This window comes from Anoplopoma fimbria, chromosome 5 (assembly GCF_027596085.1).
Source record: "Anoplopoma fimbria isolate UVic2021 breed Golden Eagle Sablefish chromosome 5, Afim_UVic_2022, whole genome shotgun sequence".
Classification (NCBI taxonomy): Eukaryota; Metazoa; Chordata; class Actinopteri; order Perciformes; family Anoplopomatidae; genus Anoplopoma; species Anoplopoma fimbria.
The window spans coordinates 8,564,192-8,580,820 of record NC_072453.1 but is presented as its reverse complement, the minus strand read 5'-3'; the positions used below and the strand labels follow the sequence as shown (position 1 = coordinate 8,580,820).

Here is a 16,629-nt window from a genome sequence, read left to right as displayed (position 1 = left end):
ATTTCTGGGACAATAAAGGTAGTTTTTGTCACAGGCCTATTTACAAGTATTTTTATAGCTTTGACTATCATTCATATCACTGATAACAACATTATTCTCACCTAGTGGGATGTCTTTTTAACAATGCCGCCATTTTCCCAGGTCTCATCAAGTACTGTGACTTGGTGAGTTCATAACTGAATCTGAAAGTCTGGGATCAATTAATGTCTTGCAGCAGTTTGCAGGTAGAACTGCTTGCAGATTATAGTAAATAGTTAATACAAAGCATACACGTTATTTAAGAATTAGATGATGGCTCAGTCTTAAACACAACTGGTGAAGACCACCATCTGGGACAAAGAGCCATCTGTTCCACACACCAGCTCAGTGCCGCAAATATCACCAGCAGGTCTCAAATGAAAAATTCAAATCAAGTCTGTATGTGATGAAATAAACAAGAATCTGTCTGCAGGGCGACTGTGTTTGTATACCAAATCTCATATGTAATGGCAATTAAAAGTGCTTTACATAGCGGCTCCTCACAGTCTCTGTACTGTTGAGTGAAACCAGATCACACTGTTTCCAATAGATTTCATTTGACATACTTACTAATGTCTTTATTTTGTGTTGGTCCCCATAGTATAGAGGCTAAGTCATGAGATCCTTTATGCCAGTGTAGCTTTAATGTGACTTGAATGAGAATATTGTTTACATCATGGTATTTGCTCGTTTTTGTTTTTTACAAGGCATCAGGGCATTGCCCCAGAAAATAAATGGAAATGATGCTACATTCCTTTTAATTAAATAACTCCCAAACGTATAAGACAAATTATACTCACCTGTTTTTCATTATACACATATTACATATTACAGTTTATCTGCTCCAATGAAACCCTAAAAAACCTAAAATGTTGTACATATTTGAAGTACTAACTGTGTGTGTTTACACCAGTAGAGGATCTCTGGGGCTTCCTTGATCTTTCATCACCCGCTGTGTCTCTTTCTCGCTTTCTCTAGACATATTTCATGCAAATATAGCGTCAGGGGTGCTGGAGCAAAGCTATTTGCAACTTGACCAACAGTAAATTTTCATTTTGACAAGCCCTGTTGCATTGTCTTCTCCTTGTTTGCCACGGCCTCCCCCCTCCCGCTGTCTCCTTGAACCATCCAGCTGTGCAGCCTCTCATCAACGAGGCCTTGTGTCTCTGGGTCTTTTTCGATCTTCGTCATCTCTACTCCTTATTGCTATCCTTCCTCCCGGTCTCTCTTCGGTCATCTTCTTCCTGAGTGCTGTGCATTTTTTACGAGCGCCTTTAAGTCTTTCGGTGAATCCCGTCTTTCACCGGGATAAAAACAACCGCCCTTGGAGTGACCCCCCTTCCCCCTATTCCGCAACGTGAATGGATCGACACACAGATGGCCTGAAGGGCGTTTACTATAGTTTGTGTGTGTGTGTGTGTGTGTGTGTGTGTGTGTGTGTGTGTGTGTGTGTGACGGCTTGGGCATGCAAACCAATGTATGTGTGAATAAATGGTTTTATGCACAGTTACACTGTACATGGTTTAGAGAATTGATTCCTGATGTTATTAGCTAAATCTCGAGCTTTATGGGCAGAGACAAAGAATTCATTCAAACCCACAACTTTCTTTTTGAACTGCATGAAAAAGCTTAAATAGCACGAAGGAACTATTTTTTTTCTGTCCCTGACTTAAACCGATTCCAGATGAGCAAACGCAGATTCTCCAGAGGAAATGTTTACGTGTTTGTATCGCTGTCATGCAAAGTCATGTTGAATGGATGAAGATGCAAGATTTACTGGCAAAGACGTCCACTGTAAATCGCTTCCTGATATACAGACTGTTTCATGTGGCACAGAAAGATGACATTTGGCTAAATGTAGTTGAGTTAGCAACATTCACATCTCTGCTACAAATGAACACTTCAAGTTTGTTTCCAGGACCGACAGTTCTTGTACAGTTGCAACGATAGTGGCGGAAGTGAATTGTTACGACTCACCTCGTGTGTAATGTAACAGAGAGAGGGTTTATGTTCAGACTACAGGTGGTAACTGTTTATGGATCTATCTGTTTTTTTATCTAAATCATGGATGGATAGGTATCAATACAGGTCTGTTTATCCATCTATTGGTGTCTATCAAGGATGGATGTAGATGAATAGAGTATATATACACAGGGCGAAAATATATATGAATAAAACAAGTCAAACCTTGACAAATTGACAAATTTATAAATGCATTCATAAACTTACCAGATCATCTTCCATGGTAATGACGAACAGCTTTTATGATATATAATACCCCTCATATACATGACACAGATTGCAGACCACTCTCTTTAAGCACTGATACCCATCAATGCCATTGGTTCCTGCGGGAATGTCCAGGTTCTGTCTCCTTCCAAAGAAGTTCAAAAGGGGGCATCGGATGTTGGATCTAATTTACTACTTATTCCGACTAAGTGAGACCGGTCAAGGTTAAGTGTAATGGAGGGGGGAGATGGCGTGAAGGTGGCGATGAGTAGGATCCGGGAAATTTATCGCCGCCACAGAGTCGTGTTTTCATGGGAACTCTGCAAAGCCACTGACAGGGGATCTGCTTTATGCCGAAGCAACTGCAGATCGGTTTTGAGCCCTTTCCCACACACAAGCCACAAGAATACCCATGATTCAATGCACCGATGCAAAGCGAACGGGTGGAATCTTGGCTTGACATTTTTGCTGAAAGTACATGAGTTCCCCTCTATCTGAACTAAATTATGATTTGATCAAAACCATTGCAGTTTTCCCTACACGTATAATCTGCTTTGACTTCCCAGAAACGATCCCACTTTGAAACATTGCATTATTAAGTATTTCCGGAGGCGACCGATGCGTTTTAAACTGCCTGCCAATCTCATGGCTGATGATGATGTCTTTTGCTAAAACTGCAGGTGTAATTGGGGCCTTTGCATGTGGAGATGATACGTTGCGCCCCCAGAGCTAGAACTCTTTGTGACTTTCAATGTTTAGCCCTGCGTGGCTCGGTCTGCATCGTCAGAAGATCTTTCCCCCCCGAGGGCGGAACAGCGAGGGAAGGATCTGATCTTTTCCATCCACCATCATTCACAGTCCTGACAGGCCAGCGAATTCCCCACACCCCCTCCCAGCCTGGAGTTCAAAGCCTTGCAATTGCCAACAGAGAAGGGGGTGTACTGGTGAACTTGGGGCCCACTGACAGAATTTACCCTCAAGATGTTTTCAGTTGAATGTCCTCTGAAGTGGGAAGACTTTTTCTGCTTCTGTTTTAGACTTCCTCAGGTCCACTGGGGGTATATTATCTGGTGAGATCATGTCCGTGTTGGTTTTTTTTAGACACTTAGAGGAAGCAGGGGGAGAACATAACCTAAAAAAAAGCCTCTCTTACAGCGCTCATCAAAGTCTCTGCTTTGGAAATGAAGAACTTTTAAGTTGCCATTAGGCTTGTAACTGTGATGCCTTTGCTGCCTTTTAATTTGTACCAACTAATGATCGTCTTCGTTGTTGGATTTCAAAATCGAAGGGCAAACAACAGCCTCTGAAATACATCAAAAAACGTCTCATAGCCTACTTCAACGAGAGCTTCCAGTTGGCCTGTTAAAACGCAATGAACTGTATTTACAAGAGAGGTTTTACAAGCCCTCTTAAAAAAAGATAAAGATGTGCCGCTGATGTTGGGCAGGCTTGGTTAGATAAGGACGACTCAATTAGTCACAGTGAGCGGGAGTCTCAGGATTTGATGGATCTTATCAAAGCGTCTTTCTTTTCTCGTCCCGGCCAGCGACAGCCGGAGCCAGAGGCATTATGTTTACAGGTTTTCTCTCCGGAAGGCCTGGAGGCAATTTCTCCAAATTTGGCACAAACATCCATTTGGGCTAAAGGAGGAAATGATTACAACTTCAAGGTCACTGTGTCCTTAAGTCGTTATCTATGGATGCCCCCCCAAAAACTTCTAAATTAGTCAAACCTGGAGTATTGAACAGGTCCAGAGGTAACGGTTCTGCTATCGGTACTTTAGAGGTTACGGAGTGAGATCTCCTTGTCTCGAACCATCTCTGTCTCTGTATCTGTCTTTGCATGAGGGGCGGAGTCTTGCTTTACTCATACACATACAATGACTTTAGCTTAGTCCAGCGTTTGACACACATCATGACTGAGAGAAGAAAAAAATCCAAAGTGAGGCTACATTTTACTGTCCTTGTCACAAATGCAATAAAACCCCTCACAAGTAAGGGAGTATTACCAGGAATCTATCAAAACATCTGGTGAACACGCAGAACATAAATGTGCAGAAATGTACAGTTTTTGATTATTTGCATAGCAGACGTCCATCCTCATCCACTGCAGGATCCACTGCTAATTATTTAGTTGCAAATGTCTTTCTGGAAGACCTGCATGTTTTGTAGAGCTATGAGCTATCCTTTTTAGAAGCCTTTTTACGACCTTCAGGTCAAACAACTTGTAATGCATTTTGACAGCACCAGAATGCCAAACGCCTCCTGCACCTTTGATCAACCTTTTAGCTGAACATGATCTCCTCGTGATGTAGTTTAGTATATCTTACTGCCATACTACCTTTTTTGGTTAGGCATTCTGATTGGTCGAGTGTTTTTATGGGTTTAAGTGCTATCAGATTAAGATTTACAGAGTATAGCAACACAACATCTTGCTGATTTTCTTAAGTACACCGTGGATCAATGTTCTATTGTCTAATAGCATCTTCGTTGTCTTTCAGCTGCGGTTACTATCGTCTGCACTACCTCAGATTCCACTTTGCACTCCCCTATGCAGTATTGATCATGACCCAGTTTCTTTGTGCACTAGACTGAACAACCTCACAACCCTGTGTTGTTTACTCGTAGCACCTGTGGTCGCTTTGTTAACAGGAAATGGGAAGTTGCTCTGCCGTGACTTTGTTGTTGACGCATCAGCAACACTTCAGATGTCAATATCACGTCATTTCGGGGCTATCTCGCATTTAAACGGTGGCGTGTCAGAAAAATCATGTTCAGTGATTACAGTCCGTCATTAAAGCTGTTGATCTTACACTATGTCCTGTTTGACCCTTGGTGCGGTTCAATGCGGGCCATGCCCATAGGTTCAGACACGCCTCATGTTCTGTACAATATTCGCGACCGACTTTGCACCGGGATGGGCTTAGATACACTATATATGATAGCTATCCAGTCGGTGCAAATATAGCACAGGCATGTGATCTCATGCCACGCTAATGCTACTGAAATCCAACTTGACACAGGACACCCACCAGCATGTACACAGGGCCAGCAAAGCCTCGCACTTACTGTATCGAAAACACACACACACACTGTATATTCCCTTATATTCTAGACGGCTAACGGATTATAGATGTAGGATTTACCTCAAGGCGGTTTATGAATACATATATGTGAAAGTCGCATATTTGTACAATTTCAAGGGGAACTCCAGCTCATTAGTATTGGACATCCATGAAATGGTCATTTAAGACGAAAAAAAACAAAACAGTGGTTAAAAATGAAGAAGCAGAAACTAACATTTAGTCATAAGCATGATGCATCTTTAAAAACAGCTAGAAACACAAAAGGATCAACCTGAAAATGAACACATCTCCTCTAAATTCTCCAGATTCTTCACAGACTGAATAATAATCTCCATCATATGTGACCTGAGCTTTTTATGTGTAAAAACACTGGAGATCCCCTTCCCTTCCTAAATCCTATCCGAAGAAGTCAGACAGATCACATAACTAATCAACATTACTCGGATATTCATGCAGAATAGTTGTTACATTTTTTTGCAGGTGAGCCACTCCCCAACAGTCCAATGTAAATACAAACCGGAGGACTCATAATGGCGTTGACAACCCGATGCCAGTTAACCACCTGTCAGATTCCTCCCTTTAGGAAACCCAGGCGCAGCATGGAGACGGAGCAACTGGATCTCACTCACACACTCTTTTTCCTCCCCGTCTCTTCAGAACACCCAAATTAAATTATTAGCCCGTTTTGGCTCCAGCAGGAGGGCATCATATGACTGCTCCTCCATTCAGGGCTCTTTATTGTTTGCTGATTCCCCCCTCGCAGTGCGCTACCTCTCTCCTTGTGGCACTGTCTTCTTTCTTTCTTTCTTTCTTTTTTTTTGCCCACATCGAAGAGCCCTCCAGCTAATTAGAGACTCAACAGTGGAATTTCACTGCGACAAAGGAAGCTATTCATGTCGAGCCGGGATGGTGAAAAGGCCACACTGGCAGCGACGATAGCATAGCTCAGAGGAGTTAGCAAAATGAAGACACTTCACTTTGAAGCTGGTCTGCTTCCAGAGAGACCCGAGCTCTCCAACTCGGCGCAGTGCTGCTCAGCCTTCATCCCCCACCGTCCTCTGGTGCTTTGTGGCAGGTTGGATCTGAGTTTCTCCTCCTGTCACAGACTGTCAGCTCAGTTGCTAAATAGTTGACCTTTCATCTAAACCTTGTTGTCTTCAGTGAGTTGATCTGGTGTCTCTGTGACACATCTGACCCATATTCCTTCAAAGCACTTTCATTTTCAAACAGACTTGCGCCTCTCTGTTAATCCACCATCCGACTGCATGTTCAAACCCAGAGTACAGGGAAATATATCCATATTTCATATCGATATCGTGGCACGAGCGTAGATATCGTGTCAGATTTTGCATACATTTGCATACATATATCATTTCCTTGATTTAGAGGCTGTATTACAGTAAAGTGATGTCATTTTTCTGAACTTACCAGACTGTTCTAGCTGTTCTATTATTTTCTTTTTATTCATTTTATCCATACCACTGATGATTATGTGTAAATATTTTCCTTCAAAAATCGTTGCAGTATCGATATCGGGGTATTTGATCAAAAAATATCAAGATCTTCTCCATATGGGCCAGCCCTTCTTTCGGCCTCACTTATTAGCAAAATCCATCAGGTGCTCTTGCAGCTCTATCCATAAAACTAACAATTTGTCTCTTAGTGATGCACCAATCAGACCTTTTCAGTCCTGATACCAATACCCGGGCTTTGGCTATCAGCCGATACTGCTGTATGATTAATAAGCTGTAAGACTCACTGTGTGGAAGAGACTTGGATCATTCTTTAATGTGTGTATGGCAACGTCAGACTTGACTTAAACATTGCTTTTTTTAAATGGAACATTTTTAGATTGTATTATTAAAATGATAAACATAAACCAGTAAAATATCCTTAAAATGAATAGAATATACAATTCAAGTGTCAACCCTTTTTAAATGTACAAAATTGGTCAAATATTAAACAATTATTTAAATTCCAGCCTGTAATGTATATATAATATAAACATAGAATTTAATTGAATAGATTGGCCTCATTGTCACTGATACACGATCCAGCTGTCTGAGTCAGTATCGGCCCGATATCAGATATCAGTATCGTTGCATCCCTACCATCTCTGCATCCACAGCAGTTCTTCAGGGAAAAATGTATTCTTTATGTTCCGACGGAGGGAAATTCCCCTCATGTGGAATGTGCAGTGAATCCCACCCATCACATTTTCCACACATGCCATCAAGAGTACATCGCTTCCACAGGATGAAGGCGGTTATATTTAAATCATCTCACAGTGAAGAACCCCACTGTCACACTGACACGTGAATGAAGATGTGATATACAGCTATTAAGCTGCATTAGATCTAACGGCACAGACACTTCCTAATTGCACAACATCCACGTACAGAGAGTCAGACACACATGCATTCCTTCCAGCCCCCCCATGGGACTGTAAAGACATTAACGGCTTCCTCTTTTCTTCCTGTCTCAAAACCCTTTGCAGTTTAAGCAGGTTTCCTTCCTCTTTCTCACTTTCTCAGATTTTCTCACAATTTCTGGAATGCGTTTTCTCTTTTCCTCCCGTCATCTGGCTCTTTTTCTCTCCCTCTCCTCTTTGTTGTTGTGCGGCAGTGTGGTCAATGCAGTGTAATAATAGACGTATTGTGAGGTACAGCGAACGTAGATACAACAAGCTTTTCATTGTGTGATTAATAGGAACTGACAGATAGGAACTAAAGTCAAAAAGCTTATTTTTGCTTTAACCTGAGCTCTGTTGAACCTTCTCCTTTTGCCAAGTAATGAGTTTAGTTATTGTTGGCACAACTTGTTTCAATAATGTTAGCAGTTTAGTTTTATAGAAGATTAAAATCAGCTTTTAAGAGAGCATTGATTCCCATTTTGGGAAATACGATTGCTCACTTTCATGCTGAGAGTTAGATTAATCTAAAGCACTCTCATATCTGTCCAGTAGATATGACGATAAAGCCAGCATACTGTTAGTTTAGCTGAGCATCAAGACTGGAAACGGCTAGCCTGGCTGTGTCCAGAGATAACAAAATGTGCCTAAAGCTCACTAATAACTATTGAATGCGAAGATTGTATGTGAAACTTTCAGTATGTGTGCACAGAAACAAGCAAACATAAAAAATAGACTTGAAAATAAACGTCAAAACATGTGCTTAAGATGCGCTGGAGATGCTTTAAAGTACAGATAGGGCTGGGTGGATAGATGAGAAGTTAGTCAATAAAAAGGTCCCCTAAAACCACACATGTTGTTTTTCCATTTCTAATCAGGTTTGGGGTAAACAAACAATAAACACATTTTTTTAATAAGATGTTTTAAGAGACGTTAGTAGGTGCGTTTTTTCACTTTGAACAGTTGATTCCCTCCTACCTACAGTCTTAATGCTAAGCTAGGTTTCACATGTTAGCAGCATTGACATTCTTTTCTCTATTGAGTCTCAGAAAGGAAGCAAATATGCATATTTTCCAAAATATATGCAAATTTGACAATTCACAGCAGACGTTTGCGCAGCTAGCTTAACACAAGAGCGCTCACTAGCATATTATCTGAAATGAAAGGCTGCTAAACATCAAAGTGTGACCTGACAGCACAGGTAGCAGTAGTCTGTAGCATACATGCTAACATCTGCCTGACATCAGTTAGTCAAAGTGGCTAGCGCCTTTGCTGACATTAACACCAGCATCGCTAGCTGTAGGAGGGCTTTTGCCCCCATCATAGCATGACCGTGACACGGGCCCATAGAGAAATGTTTGACTTTCATGTCTGACTGTGAGGTAAACAGGCCGAGGCTCCTGAGTTTAATTTTTCACAGAAGGAAGGGAGGGTGAGAGAGAGAGACAGAGAGAGAGAGAGAGAGGCGAAGGAAGAAAATAGATGGAGTGGAAGATGAATAAGGGAAAGGAAAACAGAGAAGGGAAAGGGAAACAACAAAAAAGGTCTTCAAACTAAGAGGAACTAGAGGAGGGGGGAGGACGGAGAGAAAAGATGAAGGGAGAGACGGGAGAGGAAGAACAGACAGAAACAGAACAAGAAGTAAGGACAGAGAGAAAACAGGGGGAGGAGGGGAGGCTGTCCTTGCTGGCCTTTGTACTGTATGGCCTTGTTTGTTTTCTATATGCTATATCCCTCCCTCCTCCCTCCCTCACTCCCTCCCTCCCTCCGCCCTCTGTCTCAGCTGCTCACCCACCCTAACAATCCTCTTTTTATTCCCTGCAGGGCGGAGACGAGGCGGACCACAGCAACGCAGGAGGCCTGGGGAAATCATTAACAGCACACGAACGCATACAATATGACTGGTAGGTCACGTGATTAGTACATCTTTATGAAGTGTGTGTACACAACACAGACTCAGCAGGTGGCTGGTTTGAATAATGATTATCCATCTTTATCCCCTCAGCTGTCCTCATCCTCTTAATGTGATTTGTCACATATGCAGTATGTGCAGCTCATATGTTCACTCTCTCTTTAGCCCCGCCTCTCTTAGCTCATAGTTCATAACCAGGAAACTTCAGTGACTCCCACTGATGAGTTACAACTGGTATTGTAAAGGTGTCATTAATTAGATGTTCCCCTCATATACTCAGTTAAATATAAATCCCAGGCAATTTTAATTTAACGAACAGTAAGCCACAGAAGTAAAACTAGAAGACGACATATATTTGTTTGTTGTAATAGTTCTTTATGCATATAATTCTGTTTATTTATATTTAACACTGTTGCTTCACACCTGGTGGTGGTGGAAGAAGTATTCGGGTACTAAATGTAAGTAAAAGGACCAATTTGCAACGTATGAATACTCCACGACAAGTAAAATCCTAGTTTAATGTAGTTTAAGCAAAAGTAAGAGTACATATTTAGATTGAGTTATTGTTTTAGCTGCTGGAGTTGGAAACACCAGATATATCTGAGGAGTTGTGAGATGATTAGCAGGAGAGGAAAAAAAACATGATCCACAAATATTTTGTTAAGTTAAGTTTTTGGACATTTTATCAAATCTTCGACTTTTAGTGAGATATTGGATCATTAGAACATTTATTGAAATGAAACCATGTAAGAAGTTTAGAGGGAAAACTTATAGACATCTGAAATGGTAAGACAAAAAGGTTGAAAACAACTGGTTAAGTCCTACACAATGTGTTTTATTTAAAAAGCTTTTTATTTTATCCATTGTGTAAAATCTTCAACCTTTATTAACTAGTAACTAAAGCTTTTAAATAAATGTTGTGGAGTTAAAAGTGCAATTTTTCCCTCTGAAATGTATCGGAGTGGAAGATTAAAGGAGCCTAAAATGGAAATACTTAATTAGTCAGGTTTTAATATTTATTAATGACAAAACTTGCCATAAATAAGAGATTTCTCAGTGGAAGTCTGCAAGACAGGAAATTTAAATAACCTTGTGGTGGCATGGCTGATGGAGCACCATATGCCGAAATAATTAGTCTTTTATGTAAATTGTGTTTTCTACGAGTGCACAATGCATCTTCAGCAATCAACTTTTTTTTTGAATGGTGCCTCCCATAGTCTTCTCTTCTCATCCCTCCGCACAGCTGGAGCGAATGGGGAAGCTCGTAATTGTGGTTTAATCCTGCTCTAAGTCCCTGCAGCATTAGGGGAAATCAGCAGAGGCAGATAATGCATAGCAGGCCGGGCACAGTGAGACAGAATAACCCCCAGAGATGTTTGGGACAGATGTTTGGTGAGAAAGGCCTTAATGTTTAGAGAGTTCATACTGGACCAACAGGGACTACTGTCAGATAGGGTATTTGTGGGTAAGTTTCACAGTACAGGGATCAAGGTTCAGTGCCTAATGAGGAAACAAAGATTTCAAGTGTGAGTTCCACCCGGAGACTTTTATCCATACGCCGTTAGAAACTGAGGTTAACGGAACAGGCTGATTGATCGTCCTGAGTCAGTCACACTATGGTGAGCGCAAATGAAATACCAGAGATGGGAAGACCCTGCTGTGGGAGAGTTGTGTATAAGACGAGGAAGGTGTCTCAGCGTTGATCCACCATTGTAGAGTTTGTGAGAGGTAACACATCCAACATGCTGACGCACGTTCGATGGTATTACTCAGATGTGACGATCTCCGGGATGAAAAGTGTTTGGGAAAGTGTGTTCAGTGTTTGGACAATCTAATACAGAAGTGTCAGAAACAGAAACATGTCCTTTTGGGGGCTTTTTGCCACTGTTCTATACCAAGTGTTTACTCTGTCTGAAAGTGAAGCCAATGCTGTCTTAAACTTGCAAACCTTCTAATGGCCATCAGGGGGCGACTCCTCCGGTTGTATAGAAGTCTATGAGAAAATGACTCTACTACTCTCTTTATTTATTCCCTCAGTAAACATTGTAAACATGAGTTTATGGTCTCAATCTCTAGTTTCAAGTCTTCTTCAATACAGCATGATGTTCATTTAGTAAATGATGCTCCATTTAGACTCAAATAGACCATAAAGCATGGTATGCTTTAGGGCGGGGCTACCTTTTGATTGACAGGTCACTAGCACAATGTTGTCCGATCCTTGGGTTGTTGTTTTTTACTGTTTCCAGTTCATGAAAGCTAACTGTAACCGTATTGGTCGCCTTGAAAATGTCTTATTCAGGGTTTGGTTGTACTTGGCTCCAGCCTCTCGTTTCACTTCTGGTTCCAAATAAACAAGATGGCGACGGCCAAAATGCCGTACTTAAGGCTTCTAAGCTGTGGGTCTCGAACCAATGGTTGAATCTGTCACTATTACTTGGAGGAACGGGACACAAGCGATGCAAAAGCGAGTCTTTTTAATGAGCTGTCATTTTAGTTACAACCCCTCTTTTTGTGCTCCAAGTTTAGTCGTGTCCCTCTCAAGTGCAGAGGGGCACGAGGTTGTAAAGAAGTCAGTACTGCTATTGTAAACATTTGCCTGTGTTATAATTGTTTATGACATTGTTGTAAATGTTTGACATCCAGGCTGTCGACTTCTGACCCCTTTACTCTCAGAAAGATTATTGACCAGGTTCAACTGGGGTAAAGGTTGCTTAGGTTAAACGCATGTCGCACAAGCATTTTTAAAAGTTATTTATCAGTTGTATACTATAAGTCTCTGATATGTTTTTTTTTTAATTGACACCTTAACTGCATTGGGTCCTTGGTTTTCTGGGTACACCTAAATGTTTATCATAAAACTGAAAAGAGACGTAAATTCTTGATTTGGACACAAATATGTACTTATATAGCAGATTGTTTTGGCTTAAAACAAACCAGAAATAACGCTTAATCAATATGGGTAGAATAGAGATCCAATAGAGTCCCGAGCCGATCCAAAGGACTGGTGTCAGGGCCGATCCGGCGTAGTTTGATGGCTTGTGTGGAATTTAAAATAAAAATCTGATCCTCACAGACTCTCATTTTTACCCGGCGCTGACTGTCACTTTCACGTCTCCCAGTTCAACTTTCATTCGTATCGAATCACTAAGTTGCTGCAGCTTTTATTTCAATTTGTCAAACGTTTACGTAAACATATGATCAGGCTCAGTATCAGCAGACACCCATTATAGGGACTCGGGTCGGAGCCAAAAAAACATGATCCCTATACGCTGAACCCTAGGTCCAAATACTGTTTCAATAATATGAACGTATGTGGGGACACATTTTAACAATGACAAACCAATTCAGAATGGGCCTTTTAAGTTTCTTACCATTTTTACTGCAATTTTCATGCCATATTATATCATCTTGAATAGGATAACCAGCCATTTCAAAGAGAAATATAAGTTTGACATGTTATTGAAAACATGTATACGATAAATATTTTATAAACAAGACCAAATAAATGCATTTAGTTTGAGTTAACAGGCTATATTGATCTTTTCATTTCCTCTCATCAGTCAAACAAACAGAATGAACGCTAGTCTTTCGTATTAGGCTCATTATTAAAAGTAAGCTACATTTTAACAAACATCCAGGCTCCCTTAAGAGGCTCAAAGGTGTTCTGCAGATATACATGTTTAATGAAAGAATCTCTTGTGACCCTCTAATGGGTCCAGACCCGGTCTCTGGTAACGTCTGGCTTAAGCTATAGAATATTTACCAACTACACGAGAAAATGCAACTTTATACTTTCCGCCATGCAAGACAGCGTCTTCAATGTCACCCAGTAAAGTGAGACGTCTCGGTGATTCATGATGCTTGTAAAAGCTGTGAAACATGCTCCCTCCTTCTCTCCGGCTCCCTGCTGTGACCTTTTTCTAGACGCTTTCAGGTCGAGCTCTCCTCTCAGAGTCGGCCCAGCGCCGGAGAGAACGCTCTCCCGGTGAGGTTTCTCCCACAGAAGGAGGAGAGCTTTCCCCAGTGGGGGAGGGAAATAGTTCCTGGCGGTGGGGATAATTTAGAAGGTGTGCTTAGCCCCAGGAGGAGTGTATTTCAGACTGGGAAACGGGGGTTTGGTGCAGACATTGGACTCTCCGTTTCAGGTTCAGGGGTTGATGTACACACATGTGCGTGTGTGTGTGTGCATGCACACTTGCAGCTGTGCGTCTGCTAGTGCTTGTGTAGGTCGGAGCCGGGGGAGGTGTTAGGTGGGGACATGCGAGGAGGTGGGATCATTCTCCCATCACCGGGCTGGAGGCGAGCATTCTTGACACCTTGTAAATCTCACCTGGCCCTAAAGTACTGCTGATGACATAGCTGCTGCAGTGCACACACACACACACACACACACACACACACACACACACACACACACACACACACACACACACACACACACACACACACACACACACACACACACACACACACACACACATATATGTACAGACTGTGTAGCATGCATATTAAGTGCAGCCACTTGTGTATATATATAGTGTGTTTAATTGCACACAGGCAGTAAAATAAGAGCCTTGGAGTCAGCCATGTCAGCTATGTCAGCCATGTCAGCCATGTCAGCCGTGTCAGCGGCAACATCGGAAAAAATACAGCGATGTATAATCTATCACATTTCATCCGTTGACTCGTCTGACATCCATAAAAACAAAGAAAATGTAATCTAGGCAGCATTGTAGATACACTGAATCCAACCCCACTGGATTTAATCTGCAGCACAGCGGTCCAAGTAAAACTAATCCCTCCTCTCATTTGTGCTGTTTGGCATCACCATCCAGAGATGTCAGTGCAGTTTTGTTTTTTGGTAACGTAAGGTGTCCATCAGGGTTCAAACCCATTCTTCACTTTTACATGTTTTGTTTGTGCAACTCTCTGTAAAAACAGCCCTAAGGCTCTGCACAGCATTAAAACAACATATTTTCCACTTGAGTAAAAATAAACAATAATACATTCACCCTCTGCTAGTGGAAAATTACACTTAATCTCTCTTGTGCTTTCTTGCCCGTAAAAAATTAAAAAGGCGGATGTAGCATCGCTGGCAGGGAATCAAATGACCCAAATAACCCGTCGAATGCATAGCCGAGCTCGGGTATAACTGCAGTCGGAAGACGGCAATTATTGATGTGTGACTTTAGTACACTGGGTTTGTTATCTGTGCTGTGGTTGAGAATGTTTGCACTCAGTGAACTGTTTCATAGATAGGAATGCTTATATACATACACACACATATATATATATATTTATATTCCCTCAACTTGTGTTCATGTCTTTCTGCAGTCGGCAGCTGCGCCGTGGGCTTAATACATGAGTCATACATGTGTACATTCTCCCTCTGACCTCATGTGTTCTTCATGTCTCGGTGTGATGATTACGGTGCCGAGCCCCGATGTCCTTAAAAGACAGCAGGGGATTCAAGGTTAGAACGAGAATCTATCACATAGTTAGACTGCAGAAGCACCCAACGTCTCCTCAAGTGGAAAAAAACTTAGATAATTAACAAAAACAAATGTTCTCTCTCTCTCTCTGTGCACCTGTTCTGTCTTTTTAATCCAAGGAAATTAGTGATGACTGATGTGCCCACTCAGCACAAACACACACACACACACACACACACACACACACACACACACACACACACACACACACACACACACACACACACACACACACACACACACACACACACACACTTGCCTTGACTGTAATGTCCACAGGGCCATGTTGAGAATCATGGGGAACAGTTCAGCATTCTTCCAGTTCAGCTCCACCAGCTCACCTCTGACAGAGAAGCTGTTCATTAAGAAAACATTTCTGCAGGTGGCTTTGGAGGTTTCCTGTGTTTTTAACAGGGGGACATTAGTTTTCTTTTGGGTAAACTACTCTCACGGCGTCAGCGCTCTCTTTCGTCCGTTTGAGTTGACGGCACACGGTGTCTCTTTTTCACATGACCGTGTATAACACACACACGACTGTGAAGGCTTTCACGGTAACTTCGGGCAAAAGCTTTCACGTCAGAAGCTACAGACATTCATAACTTTTAACATTCATGTAATAATGATAACTTTATTTTTTTAATACCAATGTAAAAATCATCTTCGAGAGTAAAGTATATGTTATGTTAGTGTTAGCTTCTTATATTTATTATGAAGAGTTATAAAATATAAGGGCTTCTTCCAATGTTTCCTTTACTATCATTCTGATAATTTTAAGATATTCAATGCACAATTATTTAAAAATCATTTTTTTCTTGATGAATTCCCCCCCCAAATTGTCAATGTATTAATGGACCAATTCAATCATTATCAACCTGGCAGAGTACTTATGATGGAGATGTTAAAAAAACTAACATATTTCTGCTATGCAAAATGTATGGATGTATCTTTTTTTCCTTTTCTCTGGGGAAATTCTAGATTATACCACTAATACTACTTTTTCAACTTTTGAATAAAACCTTTTAGATGAAGAAATCTGAGGGATGTGTTTTAACTTCTTAAGATTAACAGTATGTCCACATTAAAGCTACAGCTGGTAACTTAAATAACTAAATATTAGTTAATAATAGTTATTTGCTATAACTGTCACTACATCCTGACTGTAACACGTGAGACGTGAGATCTGTGAACACAGCTGTCAAACAATGCTTGTGAAGCTCTTGAACTCCAGTCAGTCTGTCAAGCTGCTCTGTCAAGGCGAAAACAAAGCCCGCCTCCTCATTTTACAGCTAAACAGTTCGATTAAATATATTTCTGGAAACGTATGAGGTGAGAAATATGAAATGCAGTAACAGAATCTTGATTCATATTTGATGAGCGCTGTCTAGTTTGACAGTTTGATGGAGTTCACGAGCTTCACGAGCAGCGATTGACAGCTGCGTTTAAGAGGCTCCTCGGCTCTGATTGGTTGTTTCTTTTTCGCGTG

The 16,629-nt window shown here is 41.3% G+C and overlaps 1 long non-coding RNA gene across 1 annotated transcript in view; it reads left to right on the top strand.

Annotated features, from left to right (window-relative positions):
- Positions 1 to 16,629, top strand: part of LOC129090972 (uncharacterized) — a 98,454-nt gene that overhangs the window by 44,363 nt on the left and 37,462 nt on the right. The window contains exon 3 of the long non-coding RNA XR_008531214.1: positions 9,567 to 9,646. This is a non-coding gene — a long non-coding RNA (uncharacterized LOC129090972). The remainder of the gene's footprint in view (positions 1 to 9,566; positions 9,647 to 16,629) is intronic.